General features: G+C 34.1%; 1 long non-coding RNA gene across 1 annotated transcript; it reads right to left on the bottom strand.

Annotated features, from left to right (window-relative positions):
• Positions 1–126: 126 nt before the first annotated feature.
• LOC123268952 lies at positions 127–21,943 on the bottom strand. The gene is made up of 3 exons (XR_006510334.1): positions 21,817–21,943; positions 5,865–5,870; positions 127–137 (listed from the first exon to the last, which is right to left on the bottom strand). It is a non-coding gene; the product is annotated as an uncharacterized LOC123268952 (long non-coding RNA).
• Positions 21,944–23,118: the final 1,175 nt, after the last annotated feature.

Genomic DNA, 23,118 nt, shown 5'->3' with positions numbered 1-23,118 from the left:
CAGTGAGCTAAATGACTTCATCCAATCTAAGGTCAATATCCACAAGGAGATTAAGACCAAGACGACCAGCGTAGCCAATGCCCTCCAGAGATTCAAGAAACTTGATGAAGAATGGTGTTTAACAGTACGACGCACTTCTCGCACTACACCGGAGAGAAGCATTCAAGCAACTATCGTGAATGAAGAAGCAATGGACACTGGAGCCGAAGGTGACGGTGAATCAGTCGCGGAAGACAGAATCAGAACTAGCAGCAAGTCAACTAAGAGAAAAGATCGATCTTCTCCCGACCCAACGATCTGCCAAGTTGTGAAGAAAAAGGACCTGAAACCAAGCCCTCCGAAAAACACGGCAGTGCAGAACGCCGAAAAAAAAGAGGTGACTGAATGGCAGAAGGTCCAATCCAAGAAGGAGAAGAAGGAGCAAGCGAGAGAGCGGTTACCAAAACAGCCGGTGAACAAATCTCGGCCGGAGCCTAAGCGGGAAAACCGCGAAAATTCACCAAACCAGATGCCTTAATTATTCGACCCGTTGAGAAGGCAAAATATGCCGAGATACTGCGTCGGATTAAAAAAGATGTCCCACCAGATCAGACCCGTGACGTCGTTGACAAGGTTCAAAAGACGAATGATGGGAATATGCTCATTACGCTTTCCAGAAAGACCGCAGACAAAGGACAAGCTTTGCTGAAGACCATCAAGAGCATCCTTAAAGAAGAAGCGCAAGTCATCTGTAAAGGCCCAGAGGAACAGCTTGAAATCCGGGACATTGACGACGAAACAACTAAAGACGATGTCCGGAAGGCCTTACAAGAGGCAGCTGGAAATGACTACAAAATACCTGAAGATGTCATTAAAATTCGTCCGGCCTACAGAGGTACTCAAACTGCTTCGGTACGATTGCCAGCAGCAATAGTGCAGAAGATACTTGGAAAGACAGGCAAAATAAGGATTGGCTGGGTAAATTGCCGTGTCAGAGCAATTAAGACACCATTACGATGCTATAAGTGCTGGCACTTTGGGCACACTACTGCCCAATGTAAAAGCGAAGTCGACCGATCTGGGCTTTGCATCAAATGTGCAGTCTTCCAAGAAGCACTCCAGAAGCTGACAAATAAACGAACATGAGGATACTGCAGCTTAACATCAATCACTGCGAAGCTGCGCATGACCTGCTTATGCAGACAGTACGGGAATTAAAGCTCGACGTTGTGCTTTTATCGGAGCCATATAAACATTTAGCTGGACAACCTTGGGAGACGGATGTCACCACGAAAGCTGTGATCTGGGCTTGTGGTAAGCTCCCTTTCCAGAGTGTAGCTACCAATGGCAGCGCTGGCTTTGTAGCAGCATCAGTAGATGGCATCCGTTTTTACAGCTGCTACGCACCACCTAGCCTCTCAATTGCTGAGTTTACTGACTTCTTGGATCGACTGACTGAGGACGCGAAGCAACATCATCCAGTGGCGATAGCCGGGGACTTTAACGCCTGGGCAGTGGACTGGGGCAGTAAGCAGACTAATGCACGAGGAAGAGAGCTGCTAGAAGCTCTTTCTACACTAGATGTAGTCTTGCTCAACAGTGGTGACACGCCGACCTACATTAAAGGTGACGCAAGCTCGATTGTAGACGTCACTTTTGTCAGTACCAGCCTTGCTAAAGGTAACACTAACTGGAAGGTACTGGACATCTACACTGCCAGTGACCATCATGCGATACTCTGGGAAACGTCAAACGACCAGAACCTCCGGGGGCCTATCAAGCAATTTAACACCGTCGGTTGGAAGGTGAAATCTCTTGACCCAGAAGTATTGCTAACAGCCCTCGATAGTGATCCGATAGAGACTGGATGTGCAGAAGAACATACTAAGGCTCTGATGATGCGAGTAACACAAGCTTGTGATGCCAGTATGCCTCGCAAACGTGTTATGAATTCAAGACCTGCGGTACACTGGTGGAATGATCATATCAGCAACCTCCGTAAAGAGTGTCATCGAAAGAGAAGAATATCACAGCGTGGCTATCAACGACCTTACTCTGCAGTGCTGATCGCAGAGTACAAAAAAGCTCGTCGTGAACTTAATAAGGCCATAAAAGAGAGCAAAAGAAGATGCTGGAAAGAGCTCATATACGAGGTCGACAAAGACGTGTGGGGTCGGCCGTATAAGGTGGTCATGACGCACCTGAAGAAACAACAAATGCCGTCACCTACGTGTCCCCAACTCCTTCAGAAAATCGTCACTGCGCTGTTTCCACAGCAACACAGTCTCAATTATCAGTCAACGCAAGATGAACTGGACGACATTCCACCTGTCACTGAAGAAGAATTGTTGGAGGCCTGTAATCGGGTAGGAAATAATAAAGCGCCGGGATTGGACGGAATCCCTAATATAGCCTTGAAAACCATCATAAAGGCAGCACCAACATTATTTCTAGACGCTTACAACGCATGCCTCAAAGAGGGGACTTTTCCTCGTAAGTGGAAACAGCAACGGTTAGTACTTTTACCTAAAGGAAAGAAACCGCCAGAAGAACCGTCATCTTACCGACCACTCTGCATGCTAGATACGGCGGGTAAGATATTTGAGCGTATCATCCATCAGCGAATAGATGCAGTAGTCGACCCACTCTTGGCAGACAACCAGTATGGATTCCGGAAAGGACGATCAACCCTGGACGCGATCAACCTGGTTGTTAATACGGCCAAAGAGGCAATCGCAGGAACTAGATGGAAGGGTGGAACGAAGAAGTACTGCCTGGTGGCTGCCTTGGACATCAAAAATGCTTTCAATTCCGCTAATTGGGACTGCATCATGCAAACTCTCGACGAGAAGAACGTGCCAACATATCTTCGCAGACTAGTGATTAGCTATTTTACAGATAGAGTGCTGAAATACGATACAAAGAATGGTCCAAAAGAGTATGATATAACCGGTGTTGTGCCACAGGGCTCTGTTCTTGGTCCACTTCTGTGGAATATCATGTATGACGGGCTCCTGAGACTGAAGCTTCCAAGATGTGTCAAACTGGTAGCGTATGCGGATGATGTTGCCGCAGTGATCGTCGCCAAACACCTCGACGAGATTCAACATCTGTTTGACATCACTTTTGAGAAGATCAACCAGTGGATGGATACAGTGAACCTACAACTGGCCAAGCAGAAGACCGAAGCAGTGCTTATTACCAGCCGAAAAGAAGTTGAAACAATTAAGATTAATGTCGGTGACCGAGAAATCACATCACAACCATTTATCCGTTATCTGGGAGTGATGCTGGATGCACGACTCAACTTCAAACAGCAGGTGGAACATGTCAGTGCCAAAGCGTCAGTAGTGAGGGCTAGTCTCGCACGGCTGATGCCTAACATCGGAGGCCCAATGCAGAGCAGGATGCTACTATTGTCATCAGTAGTCACATCAGTGCTCACTTACGGAATATCCATTTGGGCTGATGCACTGGAAACCCAAGAATCATGGAGAAAAGCTGGACCAATATACCGACTGAGTGCCCTACGAGTAGCTAGTGCCTTCCGCACTATATCAGAAGAAGCAGTGTGCGTCATTGCTGGAACCCTACCTCTTAGAGTTCTAGCAGAGGAAAGACGGGCCCTTTACCAACGAAAAAGGTCAACTGCACTGAGCCCGGAAGAACTTAGAATTGAAGAACGGCAGAAGAGCATAGGCCGATGGCAACTACAATGGGATGCTGCAGAGAAGGGTAGGTGGACGCACCGTCTCATACCTCAGGTCGACATTTGGCTTAACCGGAATCACGGTGAGGTCAATTACTATCTTACGCAGATGTTGTCGGGACATGGGTGTTTTCGAGAGTATCTACACCGCTTTAAGCACGATGACTCTTCGGAGTGCCCGTCCTGCCCAGGAGCTGCTGAAGACGCGGAGCACGTCTTCTTTGTATGTCCTCGTTTCGATCCACAGCGTGAAGAACTGGAGAGGATCCTGAACCAGAGAATGCAACCAGATTCACTAGTAGAAGCAATGTTGTCATCAGAAGCTGCCTGGAACGCTACCAACACGTTTGCAACAGAAGTCCTTAAAGACTTGCGTTCCACCGAAAGAAAAAGAGCAAATAGCAGAAGATAGAAGGAAGATAGTTAACACCTTAGCCACCAGAAGGAAGAGCAGTAGCTAGATCCTCCCTTCACGAAGTAATGCCTGACGGCGGTTTCCATGAGGGATTAGAGGAAAGAAGGAAAAGGGGTTTAGGGTTTAGTCGGTAGGGGCGTTAGTGTCGAGTTAGTATGACGCTGCGTCGAGTCGCCACATATCCAGGCCAAACAGCTATGCCTAGAATCCGTAAAAAGGATTCCCCCCCCCCTACAAAAAAAACACACACACACACACACACACACACACACACACCTTGTGGGAAGGTAAAAATTTTTTCGAAAGATATGTAAATTCAAAATTTCGCGATTTTTCCAGTTTTTCAATTTTGTTTTTGCAATATCTCGAATGCTATTATAGATACAGGAATGGTCTTCCGTTTGTTTAAAAGGGGACATTTGGGGCTATTGAAAAAAAAATATTTTGGAAAAAAATTTTGAAAAATGCCAAATTTGTCAAATTTTAAATTTTGAAAATCGTCAAAAATGAAGATGCCATTAAAATTTTGGCTCAATTTTTTTGTATGATACCTTGTAATGATCTTAAAAGATCCTGAAATTTTTGGATAGGGGTTTTTTTTTTTTAAATATGAATTTTTTAATATAAAAAAAAAATTTTTGAATTTCAAAAAAAAATTTTTTTTTGTTTTTTGCAACTTCTATATAAGTTAAAGTCATGCAGATACCTAATATTATAATTTTGAGTATTTAGAAATCAAATGCACGACGTGAAAATATTAAATAATAAATTAATTTCAACTTTTATTCATTTTTTAGACATAATCTAAAAGTCAGGCTTATAACTCAAACAGATATAAATTTTCTATAAAAATTAGAAATAATTTCATGAGAATATCAATTTTTTTTCGTTCTTTCGAATACGTATTTACTTACTAATTTCTGCACATTCATAGTTCTCAATCTCAAATTACAAATTATTCCCATGTTAATAAGACGACAAGTGGCGTCAACAACTTTAAATGAAGTAAAAAAAGGACAATTAACAAATTCTATCATGCGTTAAAGATGACTTATTTTAAGGATGCAAGATTATGTCTAAAAAATAAATAAAAGTTGAAATTAATTTATTATTTAATATTTTCACGTCGTGCATTTGATTTCTAAATACTCAAAATTTCAATATTATGTATCTGCATAACTTTAATTTATATAGAAGTTGCAAAAAACAAAAAAAATTTTTTTTTGAAATTCAAAAATTTTTTTTTAATTTAAAAATTCATATTTTTGAAATAAAAAACCCTATCCAAAAATTTCAGGATCTTTTAAGATAATTACAAGGTATTATACAAAAAAAATTGAGCCAAAATTTTAATGGCGGTCTTCATTTTTGATGATTTTCAAAAATTCAAAATTTGACAAATTTGGCATTTTTCAAAATATTTTTTTTTCAATATCTCTAAGTGTCCCCTTCTAAACAAACGAAAGACCATTCCTGTATCTATAATAGCATTCGAGATATTGCAAAAACAAAATTGAAAAATTGGAAAAATCGCGAAATTTTGAATTTGCATATCTTTCGAAAAAATTTTTTTTATTTTTTTTCCTTTGGCAGAACTTCGTTTTATGATAAAAGAAAACTTCTGACCAAAATTCATCCAAATCGAAAGGGGTCGATTCCAACTATTGGTCGATTTGACATGGAATGACCCATATGTAGAAATTTTACCGACTGTGCTAGATTTTTGGCCTTACTTCTCTTCTTCCTCCCCCCTAAAAATACCAGATCCTCCCAAAATTTTCATGTACCTGTAGTCAAATCGTTCTGGGCGCAAGTCTTACCCCTGCTTAGACACACCTGTTTGCAACCTTTTATTGAGAAATTCTGATTGTCTGTGGGACATTAGGGTATAATCAACCTCTAACTGTGAATTCCCTCGCATCCATACTGGTATCATTGCGTAATGAGCGATAGTTTGAAACTACTGTAGTTTAAATAATGATGTTTACTTTCGGTTTATGTATAATTAATGCTTAATCAATTATTATATATTATCTCCTTTAATTTGTATGCTCTACGCCATTAAATGTATATAATTGTATTAAGTGACCCCTGTCATTGGCCTTGACTGTTGGGTCTATTGTAAGGCAATAAATAAATAAATAAACTATTGCTGAAAAGCATATAAAACATTGAAAAGGCACAAATTCAGGTAAAGACCTTTCCAATGATACTAAATTTAATTTAAAAAATTTATTTAATCATATAAATTGGGCGGAGATAAAATTTTCCTTATTCTCTTAATGATATAGATTAGTAATATTACAATTACTAATAATAGTAACAACACATTTGTTTCTTCAAGGGCGTCTCGAGAAATTGTTGATTGTTTAAACTGAAATTTATGCTTGCTTTTTAAGGTTGTTAAATTTTAGTACATCAATATAGATATAATGGATTTAGTTTGAAATGTATCTGAAATGTAACTGACACGTTTTAAGGATCAGAACCAAGCCAAGACTCGAACCTGCATCTCTACGATTGGATGTCGAGTGCTCTACCATGTAAACCACCTGACTTCTCATCACACATCCCCCACGGAAAAATTATGTATCCTAGAATATATGCTGGGAATATATCCTAGTATATATTCAGGGATATATGCTGAGTATAAGAAAATTCGCCGAAAAATATATCTTAGGATATATTCTAGAATATATCCTCCGATATATCCTAGAATATATTCTAGGATATATTCTAGTATATATCCTAGAATATATCTAAGAATATATCCTAGAATATATTCTAAGATATATATGCATGTGTTACGTCCATTGATTATGAACCAGACTGTAGATCTCAAAAAAATTTTACGTACAACGGGACACATACGAGCGCAAGTATATATTATCCATGGATATATCCGGGATATATACTGGAATATATACTAGCACATATATCGTAGCATATATTTTTTTGCGAATTTTCGTATATCCCAGCATATATTCTAGAGTATATTCTAAGATATATTCCCAGTATATATTCTAGGATATATAATTTTTCCGTAGGGGATCCCTCTCTAGTACACTCTTTAACTTTCATTGACAGTTGAAATTACATAATACTGATGGAAGTGTAATATATATGTATATTCATACATCGTTAATTCAGATACATGTATCTATATAACATGTTAACATCAGCGCTACTCTGCAGCTTTCTATTACCACCAATTGACGGAGACTCGAAAACAGTAGAAGTTAGCTGCAGTGTATACACAGTTAATTTAGCTCGAGTATAGTTTACTGAAAAATAAAATCAAAATAAAGTGAAACTATGTAGTTCAAAAGATGGAAAGTATACACTATAAATTATACATAGACAAGAAAAATTTATAAAGGAACAATACTTAAAGAGTACATCACACAAATATCAAAATTTAAATAACATTATAATGAATAAGAAGTTTTGACAGTTATTCAATATCATGAAATATACATATCAAACTACAATTAAAAAGTTGATTACTGCGATTAATTGAAGTACGGCATATAAAAGAAAATTGATTTGAAGAAAGAAAATCATTACGTAGAGAAGACTGAAATCGGCTTGGATGAAGTTGATATTTCATTAAATCAAAAAATTGTTTTTATTGATAGTGTCTGATTTCAGTAATGTTTTAAAGCCTAAAAATTGTTGTAAAAACTTCAAACAAACTAAGGTAAAAAAAACCCAGTTGTTGACCGTGGCCCAGTTTCTGACTTTTTTCAGCATTCATCGAAATTAAAAAAAAAATTAGGAAAACGGTTGGCCCTAAATGCTATCCCTGCAACTTTCCGCTAATTCCATACTTGAACGCTCAAAATAGCACTTATTACGTTTTTGAGCTCTTCGAGCTCAAAAATCTGGTATAAGTTTAATAAAACACTATTTTTTGAATTTTCAAACCGCAATAACTTTTGAATGAATGAACCAGTTTTCACGCAGTTGGTAGCATTCAACGCAGTTTTTTAAGCCTCATGAAAAATCTATAAGTTTAAATTGATCGAATTTGGAATTTTGAAGTTATTCCGAAAAAACACTTTTTTCGATTTTCTTTCGTCAACGATAACTCACGAACAAATCAACCAATTTTGACCGACTTGGTGGCTTGGTTTTTGATGTTAAGAGTTGATTAGTTTTTGACATCGATCGGTAGAACCTTTTAAAAGTTATTCCAAAAAAACCACATTTAAAAAATTTTTTTTCGTAGTTTTTTTGAGATTTCTTAAAAACTGCCGGTCCGAATCGACTCAAATGGTATTCACAATCTAAGTTTGGTCAAACCCTTTCGAATGGTGTCAACCACGATGAAACTAGCCAAGCCGTTCAAAAGTTATTAAAGATTTACACACACACACACACACACACACACACACACACACACACACACACACACACACACACACACACACACACACACACACACACACACACACACACACACACACACACACACACACACACACACACACACACACACACACATCTCAAAACGTCGAGATGTGACCAAAACTCGATTTTCGAAAAACGGGGTAAAAACAATAAATTCCCGATTTTTGAAAGTTTTTAATTTTCTTAGCGGGAAGTTAGAAGAAAAAAAAGAAAACTGACTTGAATATTGGAATAAATCATACGAAGACATAACCTTATATATGCTATGTCTAATTATTAGCAGTGATGAATTTATCAAATAAAATATACATGATCATATGTTACCATTTATCAAGCCATAAACTAGAAAATTTTTTTACGAGCTGTTTCAAAAATGAAATATAAATCTTTTCTGTAGATAATTATAAGAAGATAAAATGTGTAAATTTACTCGTGCCGAAAATGTTTATTTTCATACAATGTATCCTATCTCTAAAAATCGGATTACGGATTAAAAAAATTTTCGATTCCGGATCCTCGTGCGCGGTTAGTCTCTCATCATTTTCGATAGCCCGCTGTGAACGTTCCCAAACTTGTCAAGCACTCGCCACATAAAATACCCACCGGCCAGTGTAAAAGAGTACAATGAAGTACATTTAGAAAAAGGTCTTAATAAAAGAGAGAAACATAACCACCTGGTGTGAACATTGTAGCATTAGGTTTATTATGGGTCATAATGTAAACCAGGCAATCTGGTAAACAGTAGCGGGTGATAATCTCAATAGATGATTCTTTTCTTAACGATAATACTCATATAAGTATAAATAAATTTTTCTCAAGCATATGTATTTACACAGAGAGCGTTCGCACCTCTCAAATGCACGCGTGATGAAGAAAAAGAAAGATAAATAGAAGAAGCGAGAGGAGCCAATGGAAAATTAGTGCGGATTTCTTAACCTGAATGCCGTAGCCTCCAAAACTAAATTAGACTTATCTGCTTGGACTGATCGCACCACTCCAGCTGGGATATATCTCGATCCTTCCCTTGTACGACAATTCATCTTTAGTATACCTTATACGTTACTTTAAACCACCGACGACGACAACGATAAACTAATTCTCTTCTTTTTTTTTTTATTATTCTCGGATTTGCAAACAGTCTTGAATTTCTTCGAGCGTTTGTGTATTATTGGACTGCTCTTTTCGTTATTAGAATACTCAATCTTTTAGTATTGTTGACCGAACCGATCGTGTCCACTCGGCTTCACAATAGCCCGACAAGAGTCGGACCTCAACAAATCTGTTTTGTGGATCAATGAAAATAGAGCTAAAATTACTCGACGTTCAATACATTTACAACAGTAGCTTATTCATCTTTTAAGATGTTTCTTTGTATAGATATCTAAAATACCTTTATAAATATATTTATATGTCGCTACTGTTTGAAACACATTGTATTATTTGAAAGACCAAAAGAGGATCATATTATAATAACTCTTTTTACATACACTGAAAAAAAATTTAACTTGATTCAAAAGAAAAAATCTTGAATCAAGAATACCGTTTTGAAAAAAATAATTTTCTTGAGTCAAGAGGAAAAATTCGTGAATTGAGAATAATTTCTTGACTTAAGAATTTTTTCTCTTGACTCAAGAAAATGATTTCCTTCAAAATGATACTCTTGGTTACAGATCTTTTTTCTTGAATCGTTAAATTTTTTATCAGCGTATACATACTATATTAGAAACGCTTCTATTTAATTGACGGAATTAATAGTTTTTCTCGAGTCATATCAAATATCAATTTAAAAATGTTATTCTTAATGTCACATATCTATTTACTGAAATTAAAAATTATTGATCCAATATAAATTTTTTGGTTAAAGAAAATTTTCGAATTCACAAAAGAAGAACGAAATGAAATTTGACTATTGATAGAAAAAACATTTTTTTAAGTTAATGAATTTTTTACTCTTGAGTGAACTACTTATTCCACGGAAAAAAAAAATATCACGATCAGAGTAATCCTGTATTGCTATAGTAGATATAGTAGCTGTGCTTGGCGTAGTGGCTCGCGACTCAACTCAATGTTGGCAAAGTCTTAGGTTCGATCCTATACTGAAAAAAATTTTTTTTTCTACCCAGAATACAAAATATTTTTATCCAAGTTTTTTTATATCCAATATACGTTTCTTAATATAAAAAAAAAAAAAAAAAACTGGTATTTTTCGCCTGAGAACACCTGAGTTGTTTCTAGAGCTAAAACTTTATGCTGCGTTACCATAGCAATCACAGCGGTGGCGCTACCAATTCTCTGAGTTTCCTCCAATTTCACAGTCCTGGTGTGTTTGTTTACATCATTAAAAAGTTGTACTAATTTGTTATTTATTGAACAATTACCTAGCTGTATTACAATTGATGTTATAATTTGGATGGATCCTTGGGTACAAAAAAAGTTGCTCGAATGGGATTTACCATCTACAAGAAATCTTTGAAGGTAATTATTTTTTTTAATTCATGTTTTAAAGAGTTATTCATTATACAAATTTGATTCAATAAAATAAAAATAGAAATCAAGCTGTTGAAGATAATTACAAATTCAATTTTTCAATAATTTAATAAATAATTACTTTATTATTTTTTTTTGATGAATTATAATTAATTTAATTTTCTTAAATTTCATTAAAATTACTTTAATTTTTTTAAATTTAAATATAATTGATAAATTAATAATTATCAATCTATTAATTATAAAAAAAGGGAAGGCAGGCAATAGCCTAGTCGGCTCGGTGCCCGCTTTTCGAAAGAGTGGGACCCGGGTTCGATCCCGGCACACACCAATATTTTTCATTGATTATAATTAAAAGTATGTGCGTTACGTTGCCAGCCTCTGAAAGTGGCAGAGATAGCCGGGCGGCACACGTCTGACTTGAGCGATCACCCAGTTAAGCTACAACTTAATTGGGTGACCACTCTAGTCAGCGTTGGCTAACACGAGGGATCTCTGCACACTAGAAGAAGAGTCTAATGCTCCAGTGGTCGATAAAGGAGTTTCTTATCAATCACTGTAGACTTAGCCCAGCTCCGCCTGTACTATCGTGGGTTTTCTCTGTGGTTTCCCCATGATTCTGTTCCAACAGCCTGAGAAGGTGAGGTTCAGGGTGAATACGGTACAGAAAGCACAAGTCGGGCCACAGCCGCAAAAATAAAGAGCAGTAACCAAGCAAAATCATTAATGTTCAGAAAGGCTTGGGGTGTAAAGGGGCATAAAAAGCCTATACACTAGAAACCCATAGAAATAGAATATAAAAAAAGGGTTCACCGTATTATAAACACATCATTTGCATCTGTGTCAAATGAGGTTAAGTCAGCCATGTTTTTATTTTGGTATTTTGCTGAAGAAGAAACCGAGTTTTTTAAAAATCACTATACTTTTTAGTGTAGGAAAAAAATTTTGGTATTCTCCACACAAGTATATACTAGTTTCTTTATTGGAGGGAAAAATTTTCTTGGTGGAAAATAACTTTTTGTTATACTCACTCCAAAAGTTCAACTTTTGAGCGCTGGGTGGCGTCCGTAAAGGGACTCTTTACTAGAGACTCTATTATCACGTCTTTTTTTCACGGCCTAGGCCGTGAAGTTTTACTCCCTCCTTTTTTTACGAACTTTTCGTGTACACTCAGATGAAATTGAGAGGGATGGTAAAAAAAAAATCACATTCTTGCGTACCGACCGATAATTTTTAGTCTTAGTTACTATTGAGTGGCGCTAATTATTTCTCTGCTGGCAGTTTATTACGAAGTGGACCTAATGTTAATAAAATAATAACAACGCCATAAATAAATACTAATAAAAAGTTATTTACATTTTCTTGTAGTGAGCAAGATTTTAAGATTAATTGAAAGATAATTAATATGAAATTAATTTTTCTACCCTTGTGAAATTTCATAAAATTTAAATATGTCATTATTTGCCTCCTATCCCTCAAAAGTTAAACTTATGGAACGATAATTACAAAAAATATTGTATGTTATTCGGCCGTTTAGTGGCGATTTTGACAACGACTTTTTTTTTATATTCGCTTTAATGTTTGTGACACAAATGTTCAAAAACAAGTGTAAATTTCCGTTCTCGGCTACGCCTCGGACGTTAAAATTGCGCCCGTTTCGAATCTTCCCGCCACAAACCTTAAGCTCATATCGAAACATCGTCGCTGTCAGAAAACCGCCACTTCACGGCCTTATGAAATAAATATCTATTTTTCAGTGTATATTTTTTCATCGATTAATTATGTTCATTGATTTATTTCTATAGACTAACAAATTAAGTTAACTTATTCTACGTTGAACTATGTTTTCCGAAATTTCTAATTTAATTTTTTTGAGGTGAGGAAAGATTAAACTTGTAATCGACAAATTATTCAAACCAGGAACTGAATTTTCTTGAGAACATAAATTGAAAAAAATTGAATGATCGTTATTAAGCGTATTATTTTGAATTTTGTGAATTATTCATTTTAGCTCGATAACTCGGATAAGTTGACTTGAATTCTGTCAAATGCAATAAAAATCAAATACAATAAAATTCAATACTACAAAAATACATAACATTCAAAAAATATTTTTTATGCATAAAACCTAAATTATAAATATATGTATCAAAAAGAAATATACAACTTTGATTTTTACTTGGAACATTACAATTCTTATTTCTATATTTTCACTTAACATGACAGGTCTAACAAAGTGGTACGGTTATCAAATTCCTGGAATTTAAATCTTTATCTTGCAGTTTCTTAACTCAAGTGCAGTTATAGTTTTAACTATCTAATTGTAAATCCGGCAATCTCTGAAGTAAATACTACGCCGGTAGAGTCTAATAGCAGTAAACGCCTTCTTTCTTCTTTATCTTCGATGCAATACTCAGGTATACGTATTACGTGGCGTTATCTAAAATATGCTCTGGTTTTAAGAGCGGTCATCTTGCCTATTTCATTCAAGGTTTAAGATAAAAAAAAAAAAAAAAAAACGTCAAAATGGAAAAACGAGGTACAAATAATGTATTGTGAGTGCATGAGTATAAAATAAACGTTCAGGGCGAACTTAGAGATAGATATTGATCGAAACAAGTGAGATTACTAATTTTTGAAACGGTAGCAAACTTTCAATCTGCGTTTTTGTGGATAACTAGAAATATAGAGACAGACGTCAAAGAGAATATATATTATATTTTTGTGAAAGAAACGGCGAAAGAGGAAAAGAAAAAGAAGAAACGAATTGGAAAATTCATTCAGCAAAGGTATAATTTACTAGGATGTGGCATCAGATTGATTTTGAGTTGCCACAGTTTCGTTACTAGCGGATATCTTTTGTGGCAGCTCTGTGGGCGTTTACTTTCCCGTGGGCTAAAACGCCAACTGGTAACACTGATACACAAAAATTGTTTTGAGCAATATATCAAAAAATCCGAGCGAGTGAGAGAGAAAAATAAATGGGCAAACTCTGCAACTCGTTTTCAATTTATATATATATATATATATATATATATATATATATATATATATATATATATATATAGTTTTATTCAATAAAACTATAAAATAACCTAAGAGAGAATACAAAAAAAAAAAAAACAAACAATAAAACCAATTCTATATTTGTATACTTGCTGAATCTACCGGAAGCGGTTTTCTCCTTCCTGTAGTCATTTTTAGATATAACATAAAGTGGAAAAAATAACTGATATGATCTAGATTACTCAAAAGTGATACAATTATAAACTTCATTTAATGTAAGGGCAGTATTTTTAAGATTTTTTTTCATTTCTTGGTATCAGATAACAGTTTTGAGTAAAAATTATACAAGTCTTTCATTAAAAATATCAGATTATATAGCAAATAAGTCTGTCACCGCAACATTGTCTTCAGAAATGACAAGGTTGTTATGACGAAGTTATTGTTCACTAAGCTAGCCCACGCGCGTTTAAATAGTACAAAACCAGCCCCGATCTTTGGTACTAACCATACTCGGCCAGTTAAACATCTGCTTAAAGAGTATAATGATTATGCTAAAAGAAAAGCTAGAACTACTTTATCGGTCTAAATCAGGGAGTGTCTAAATTCAGTAAAGTGATGCAAAGAAAACCTACTTTTTTATTTTCCCGCTATGAGGTTGAGAATTGATTTCATTTTTGAATTAATTGGTAGAATAGTTTGAAAGTCATTTAAAAAAAAAATACTTTTCGAAAATTGTTTATAACAGTATCTCTTGAATAAATTAATTTATTTTATTGAAATAAGCGACAATCGATCTCGTTCCCAACTCTCTAAATCTGAAACAGTGATAATCACTGGAAATTAGTGTATATACACTATTTCACAGTTATAAGTATACCACTTGGTATACTTAGGGGAACCTGGAGCACGAAGGCCCTCCTGGGGCACAACGGCCCCCCTCGAAAATTAGATAAAAATTTTTTTTTTAATTTCCCTCAAGTTACGACCTCTGTAATGTTTTTATGATATTTTGGGCCAATATGTGATATGTGGGGCATAATGGACCACTCGAACAAAAAAATTGTAACGAAAAAAAATTTTTGTTTTTTTTAAATTGCGATAAATTTGTGGTAAAATGATTCAGAAAAAATTTAATTGAACTGAAAAATTTTACAAAAAATTGAGTCATACAGGGGAGAATGGTATACGACAGTCCCTGACAGAACGGCCCCTCTCATAAATTAGGTAAAAATTTTTTTTTCCATTTTCCGTCAAGTTATGACCTTTATGATGTTTTTATGATATTTCGGGCCAGTCTGTGATACGTGGGGCATAATGGATTACTCGAAAAAAAATGACAAATTTAAAGAATTCATTATTTTAGGCTTTTTCAGGTCAATGAATCAGAATGAATTTAATTAAACTGAAAAATTTAATGAAAAGTTGAATTATATAGCTTATAAAAAGTTGAAAACACAAATTTTTGAAATTAAAATAGTAATAATTATATTATTAATTATTGATCACGGTATCCTCTGCACCAGACAGAAAGCTAATCTCAAAAATTTATTTGAATTCCTCCAAAAGGATATCTTACTTTACGCAATTCATATTTCTAATTTTGACTTGATAAAAATATAAAAAAAAAAAGGTCTGGTTCAAGATATTACATATTTTAAAAGCTCAACCTGTGATTTCAATCAATGTAAACTAATGTAACCAATTCATTGCTAAATAACATCTATATTTTTTCTTGTACGTGGGTTTAAAACCTCTGAGTGCAATAAAAGAAATTAATTATATTTTTAACTATTATCTATTTAAAACTAATTAACAGCTTTAAAATGAAAGGGCATAGCCGGATTAATATGGAAATTCTGCCCCCATGGCTTTTTTGACTCATACTTAGGGGGTCGATTTGGTATCGAATGAAAATAATTCACACCAATTTTTAGCTCTTTAACTCAAACGGTATTCGAGAATTTCAAAAAAACCTGTTTTTTCAAAATTATTTTTATTTTTATAGTAAAATTCGGAATTGATTAATGATGATTTTTTTCCTAATTCTTACGAGTCCAAAACATGAAAAAATCATATGATCATGATTCTCAAATAGAAAACCGATTTTTAACAGAGAAAAGAAAATTATTTTTTTTTTTTTTTCAGCCTTTTTGAAATATGTCACTCACCAAAATTCGTCAGAAAATGTCTTTTATACTCCTCTATACCCAGGCATTTTTTTGAATTTTTAGAAATGGTGGAAAAATTTCAAAAAAATTAAAAACTCATTTTTTTTTCAAAATCTTGCGTTTTAACAAACTTACATTTTTTTTAGTACACATAAATACGTAGAAAATTTTATTTTTGTTTAAAATTCACAATTACATTACTTCTCAATCTTTATACTAGACAACGATAACGTTAAAACTATGTTTTTCAAAATTTTGGCCAAGTTGGCACATTATAACGCCATCTATCGGGATTTTCTGTATCCATTTATTATTTCTTCTAAGGTTCCGCTTTCTAGATAACCTAAAAACAAAGAAGCTTCTATGGTTGATGTCATTGTCTGAATAGCAGTTAACGCATTAATTAATTCAGTACTTATATTGACAATATTTTTTCGTTCCACCATAAAATTATACTGGAGTATCATTTTTGTTATATTATCTTGTCTCATCTTTATGAGATACTATTTTTTGTCGTTAAATAGTGTCACAGTCGATTACAAAGACTCAAGTAAGTGAAGTTTTATATTTAATCAGTTTATATATGTCCAAATTCCTGATATATAATTTTAATATTGATGTTAGAATGGATTTTGATAAAAAATGTATCAATTGTAACATATATTTGCGTAAAGCAGTTGGTTATAAAAAAGTTGTTATGACAATGGATGAAGCTAATATTGCGACAGAAAAAATTGGAAAGAGAGTTCTTCTTAATGATGCCTTTTGTAGTAAGTGTCGAGTTATTTTAACAAGACCACCTATACTTAAGAACACTCAGGATTCATCTGCAGATCAAGTTAGTATCAAAAGTCAGCCAATTTTTTCTCAGTCTTCATCCACTACTGTTTCATCCGTATCATCATCTGAAGATCCTTCATATGTTATTGAAGAAAAATGGAAGAAGAGTTAGAATTTGTGGAGTTGGGTTTTCCCCGAATCATATCGACACATAAATACTGTTGCCTTTGTGGATTATCAGCAAATATCACAATTGTTCCATTTGAAGCACGCAAACAAGTATTTTCGACAAGACGACTCTTTATTCCTGAAGGAAATCGGTGTTGTAAAGATCACATTATAAAAAAGCGGTTTTATGATGAAGAAATTAACAATTTTCGGATTTATTCGAATACCAGTGTATTTGAAGTTCGTGATTTGGAAAAATTACTTGGGCAGCTGGCTATTGGCACTGATTCGTCTATAATTGATAAAATTGGAGATCACTCGTTTTCGGAAACACAGTTGGGGGTATTTACGAGCCTTACCTGGGAAAAATTGATAAAACTTCGTGAAATGTTAACGTCGATGAGAAAATCAGTGAATCGTAATGTCATTCAAGCTCTCGTTATTTTTTATTCAAATTACGAACAGGAAATTCAAATGCAGTGATATCTTCCATTTTTGGTTTAGCTCGGGAACAAATGGTATCCGACTACTGTGATGAAGTAATATCTTCATTTGAAAAGATGTTTTACCTCAGTATTTCGGAATCGATGCTATTAGTAGGGAGACATTACTCGCCAATACCTCTAATACTGCTAAAGTGCTGTATCAAGTGAAAGATGACCAGTTGATATTCATTTGCGATGGAACATATATTCGTCATCAAAAAAGTGCAATTAACGAATACCAGAGGAAATCATATTCTGGTCAAAAGAAAGTTCCTCTGTGCAAACCATTCACGATATGTACTACAAATGGTTTCGTTATAGATATGCTCGGGCCATATACAGCTAATATGAACGATGCTGAGATTATGAGAATCATCTTAAGTGATCCCAATGGTCTGATCAAGTTGCTGAAAAAGGTGACATTATTGTAGTTGATCGTGGCTTCCGGGATGTGATAGTATATTTAGAAGAATTGGGGTTTAAAGTGCTAATGCCTGCTCTCAAAGGAAAACGCAATCAACTGACCACAGATGAATCAAATGAATCCCGTTTTGTTACCAAAATCCGTTGGGTTGTTGAAGCAGTACATGGAGATATTAAGCAGAAGTTTAGGATTTTAGATCATAAACTAGACAATAAATTGCTTCCAAAAACTGGTGTTTTTTGTCGAATCGCTTGTTTTCTGCACAATGAATTTGGTAAGAGACTTGATTCTGATCTCGATCTTTCTGAAAAAATTATTGCCGCCATGAACTCAAAAAAGTATCAAAGATAATACCTTAGCCTCAGAAGTAGAGACTAATCGTTGGGCAAGAAGAAAAGTTCCTTTTGCAACAATAACTTCAGATATGTTAACTGATTTTCCTGAATTAACGGAACAAGAACTCAAAATTCTATTCACGGGATCATATCAAATGTCTCAAGCTGTATCATATTTAGCTGAAATGATGGATGAAAACGGAACGATAATACTTTATTATTTAAAAATTACACCTAATATTATAAAATTCAAAGTCAGATCTCGACATATTAATTCGAAGACATATCATTGTTTTGTTGAATATCAATCAGATAAGAACGATATCTCTGGAATAACTCGATATTGTTGTGATTGTGCAAATGGTAGACGTACTGTTGGATGTTGCTCACACATTGCTGCTATTATATACTATTTATCTCACGCCCGATACTTAGCGAAAATCGTAAAACCAGCTGAGATACTTAGTCGTCTGTTTATTGTTGAATAAATCAGTGTTGTCGTGAATGAAGACAGCGATGAAGACCGGCCTAATTGTTATTTTGATTAAAATTTTTATTTTTCTGTATCAAAATTCAAAATATTTCCCAATAGTATGAAAAAATATATAAGTATTAACTTTAAGTGTCTTTTGAATCAATAATAACCCTTCTAATCACTTTAACCTACTGAATCTTTCTGTTTATCTTTTGAAAAGATATTTTTTGGTAAAAATAAAATTTTCTACGTATTTATGTGTACTAAAAAAAATGTAAGTTTGTTAAAACGTAAGATTTTGAAAAAAATGAGTTTTTTAATTTTTTTTGAATTGTTCCACCATTTCTAAAAATTCAAAAAATTCCTGAGTATAGAGGAGTATAAAAGACATTTTCTGACGAATTTTGGTGAGTGACATATTTCAAAAGGCTGAAAAAAAAAAAATAATTTTCTTTTCTCTGTTAAAAATCGGTTTTCTATTTGAGAATCATGATCATATGATTTTTTCATGTTTTGGACTCGTAAGAATTAGGAAAAAAATCATCATTAATCAATTCCGAATTTTACTATAAAAATAAAAATAATTTTGAAAAAACAGGTTTTTTTTGAAATTCTCGAATACCGTTTGAGTTAAAGAGCTAAAAATTGGTGTGAATTATTTTCATTCGATACCAAATCGACCCCCTAAGTATGAGTCAAAAAAGCCATGGGGGCAGAATTCCCATATTAATCCGGCTATGCCCTTTATAATAATTTTTTAAGACATTAACAAAAATTAAACTTTGAATAAAACATGAAATATAAATGTTCGATGATTAGGAAATCACATCGAGATATTTTAATGAATATACGATTATTCGTAATGATCACAGACATATTCGTCAGAATAATCTTCGCCAATACCTGCGCAAAAATCATAAGACCATTTATTACAATTTTTACATTGAATCCATGACTCTGATGAGGACTCTGAGGAAAGTCCATAGCAATAAAGACAATGGCAATCATCATTTTTATATTTTAAATGTTTTTTTTTTTTTCAAATTTTTTGATTTTGTTTTATTTTTTTTTTTTTGTTTAATTGAGGTCTTTTTAACTTCCCACTAATAAAATTGAAAATTTTCAAAAATCGGGAAGTTATTGGTTTTACCCCGTTTTTCGAAAATCGAGTTTTCATCAGATCTCGACGTTTTGAGGTCCTAGAAAGCTTCCCTGACTATTCCCGCGAGGGTGTCACTATGTCTGTATGTATGTATGTATGTATGTATGTATGTATGTGTGTGTGTGTGTGAGTGTTTGTGTGTGTGTGTGTGTGTGTGTGTGTGTATGTGTGTGTGTGTGTGTGTGTGTGTGTGTGTGTGTGTGTGTGCAGTAAAAATTTTGCGTCAATGCGTCAAAAAATTTTGGTGTTAAATATTTAACACTTTTTTGTGTCAATTTAACACTTTTTTGTGTTAATTTAACACAATAAATATTAAATTTACATACAAAAGTGTTAAGTATTTAACACAAAAATTTTTAACGCAAATTTTTTGACGCAATGACACAAAATTTTTTACTGTGTGTGTAAGTATGTAAACCTCTTATAACTTTTGAAAGGTTAAACCGATTTCATCGCGGTTGGTGGAATTCAAAAGGGCTGGGCCAAACTTATATTTTGAACATAATTTGGACTGATTCGGACCGATGGATTTCGAAAAATCTAAAAAAAAACTGTAAAAAAAAATTTTTTCAAAAGTGGTTTTTTTGGAATAACTTTTAAACGGCTTTATCAATCAACTTCAAAAACTAATCAGCTCTTAACATAAAAAAACCACGTCGATTTCCGCTAATCCAATCAAAATCGGTTGATTCGTTCGAGAGATATCGTGCAGGAAAGAAAACCCAAAAAAGTTTTTTTTCGGAATTACTCCGAAATTTCTAGTTTGACTAATTGAAACTTAGAAATTCTTAATGAGGCTTAAAAACTGCGTAGAATGCCGCCAACCACGTACAAATCGGTTTATTCATTCGAAAGTTATTGCGGTTTGAAAATTCAAAAAATAGTGTTCTATGAATCCTTTATCAGACTTTTGAGCTCAAAGAGCTCAAAAGCATAAAAAAGGTGTATTTTTGAGCTTGGAGAGCTCAAAAGAATACACAGATTGTATTTTTGAGCTCGAAGAGTTCAAAAAAAGCGGCCAGGTATTAATGGAATTAGCGGGAAGTTGCAGGGATGGCCTTTAGAGTCAACCGTTTTCCTAATTTTTTTTTTTTTGCTTCATGTTGATTTTTTTTTTCTGTGAGTTCTCGGCGATACTCAAGACTCGTAAGAATCGTGGTTTTCCCTCGACGCCGTTTTCTGGGAGGAGAATCTCTAGATTTTGAAGGTAATAGCTTTAGTAAAAAAAAATTTTTTTTCCGATTTTTTGCGAAATTTCAACTGATTCGTTCGAAATAGATGGAAAATAAATAAATTTGATGGTTAAAAGCCACAAAAAAAAATTGGCTTAAGGGGGCCGTCGTGCCCCAGGCTCCCCTATAACTGTGAAACAGTGAAAAATCACTGTTTCAGATTAAGAGAGTAAAATTAACTGTAGATTAGATTTTAAAATGTAGATATAGTACAGAGTCACATTGATTCATATTATTATGAAACCTACGGAAAACTGACTTCTTTTTGATGCCGAGAACCCTGTTTTGATCAGTCAAGCTATTCAAAAGTTATGAAAGAGATCGAGATAAGTACTCGGTTTTTGAAATTTGAGGCGCCGTCAATAACTTTTCAATTTTTGAAAATTATTAAATTTCATTACAGGAAGTTGAAAATGGAATCAATAATAAGCGTTACCAGAATTCCAGTTACGAAACTCAGTTTTAGTCAATAATATTCTATAATTATTGTTACAAAAAATTAACTACACATAAAAAATCAATATTTATACACTGATAGAAGGATTTGTGTATAGTTAAAAATATTTGTTATCGGCGACTGCGTGGCCGAGCGGTTTAAGTCTTAAACTGCCCGTACAACAGTCGCTCAGGCGTGGGTTCAAGCCCTGGCAGTCGCAATTTTTCTGCGATTCCCAAGGCTTGCTCCTTTGCCGACTGTACCCTGGCTAGGTTTCTGTGGTTTCCTTGGTCACTGTGCTAAGGGGCGGGGCACAGGCAAATGCGGGTACAGGCTGTAAGTCGGCCACAGCCACGGATAGGAGGTAAAGATGTGTATTTAGACACATCAAGCACAATAAATAGTAAGAAGGGACGTAAAAATCCCACGGGTCTAGGCCAGAAGGCTGACGCGTAAGATTCCAAAAAAAAAAAAAATATTTGTTAATATTTAAAAAATCATTTATAAGAGGCCACTTTTTAGTCCTTAATAAATATTCCTTAGTATTTATAAAGATTTATTAATATTTAATAAATAAATATCAGATTTATTAAATACAAACAAATCATTTTAAATACTAAGAAATATTTGTTTAATACTAAAAAATGGTCTCTAATAAATGATTTGTTAACTATTAACAAATATTTTTTGATACAAATAAATTCTTCTATCAGTGTACCAATCTTACGACAGATAGTAATATTAGTTATCAGTTTTCGCAATTCAAAAACCTCAATGACACATACGTATTAGTAGATATAATTTAATTTTATTACTGTACAAATTTAATATATATTTTTCAAAAAAAAAAAACTGAAAAAATGATTCGGTAAAAGACAATCAACTAGAAACATCTTACAATATAGTGAGGATAGTCTTTAGAGTTTCTGATTTAGTAGATAAGCGTTCGAAAATGCTTTACTGATGACTTCACTGGTACACTTAGAACAAAACTATGTAAAAGCTAAATTAGATACTCTCCTTGTCTAAGAATGCGTAGCCTATCTTAAAAGTATACTGACCTGACCCGTCTAACAGCTAACGGAAACATAATTTGGACACAAACGGAAGATATGGTACTTATGTTAGAATTATTTCGGATTTCCGGCATTTAACGAAAACAATTAAATACTTAGCTTATTAGTCAGAACAAATTCAATTATTTTTTTGGGACGCAAGTTGAATGATCAGACGAAAAAAAGTGCAAATATAAGGTACTAAAAGTCCGCCTCGGCTTTGCACGGGTATTTAACAAAAATTTCAAAATTAATTATAATCTAATATAACCTATGTCACCCGAGAATAGTCTAGCTTCCCAACGGTGAAAAAATTTTTTAAATCGATTCAGTAGTTTCGAAGCATATTCAATGAAAACAAACAAACAAACAATCAAATGTTTCCTCTT

The sequence above is a fragment of the Cotesia glomerata genome, linkage group LG7 (assembly GCF_020080835.1).
Source record: "Cotesia glomerata isolate CgM1 linkage group LG7, MPM_Cglom_v2.3, whole genome shotgun sequence".
NCBI classification, from domain to species: domain Eukaryota; kingdom Metazoa; phylum Arthropoda; class Insecta; order Hymenoptera; family Braconidae; genus Cotesia; species Cotesia glomerata.
The sequence above is the reverse complement of the archived record's forward strand: the minus strand, read 5'-3'. Positions and strand labels throughout refer to the sequence as shown.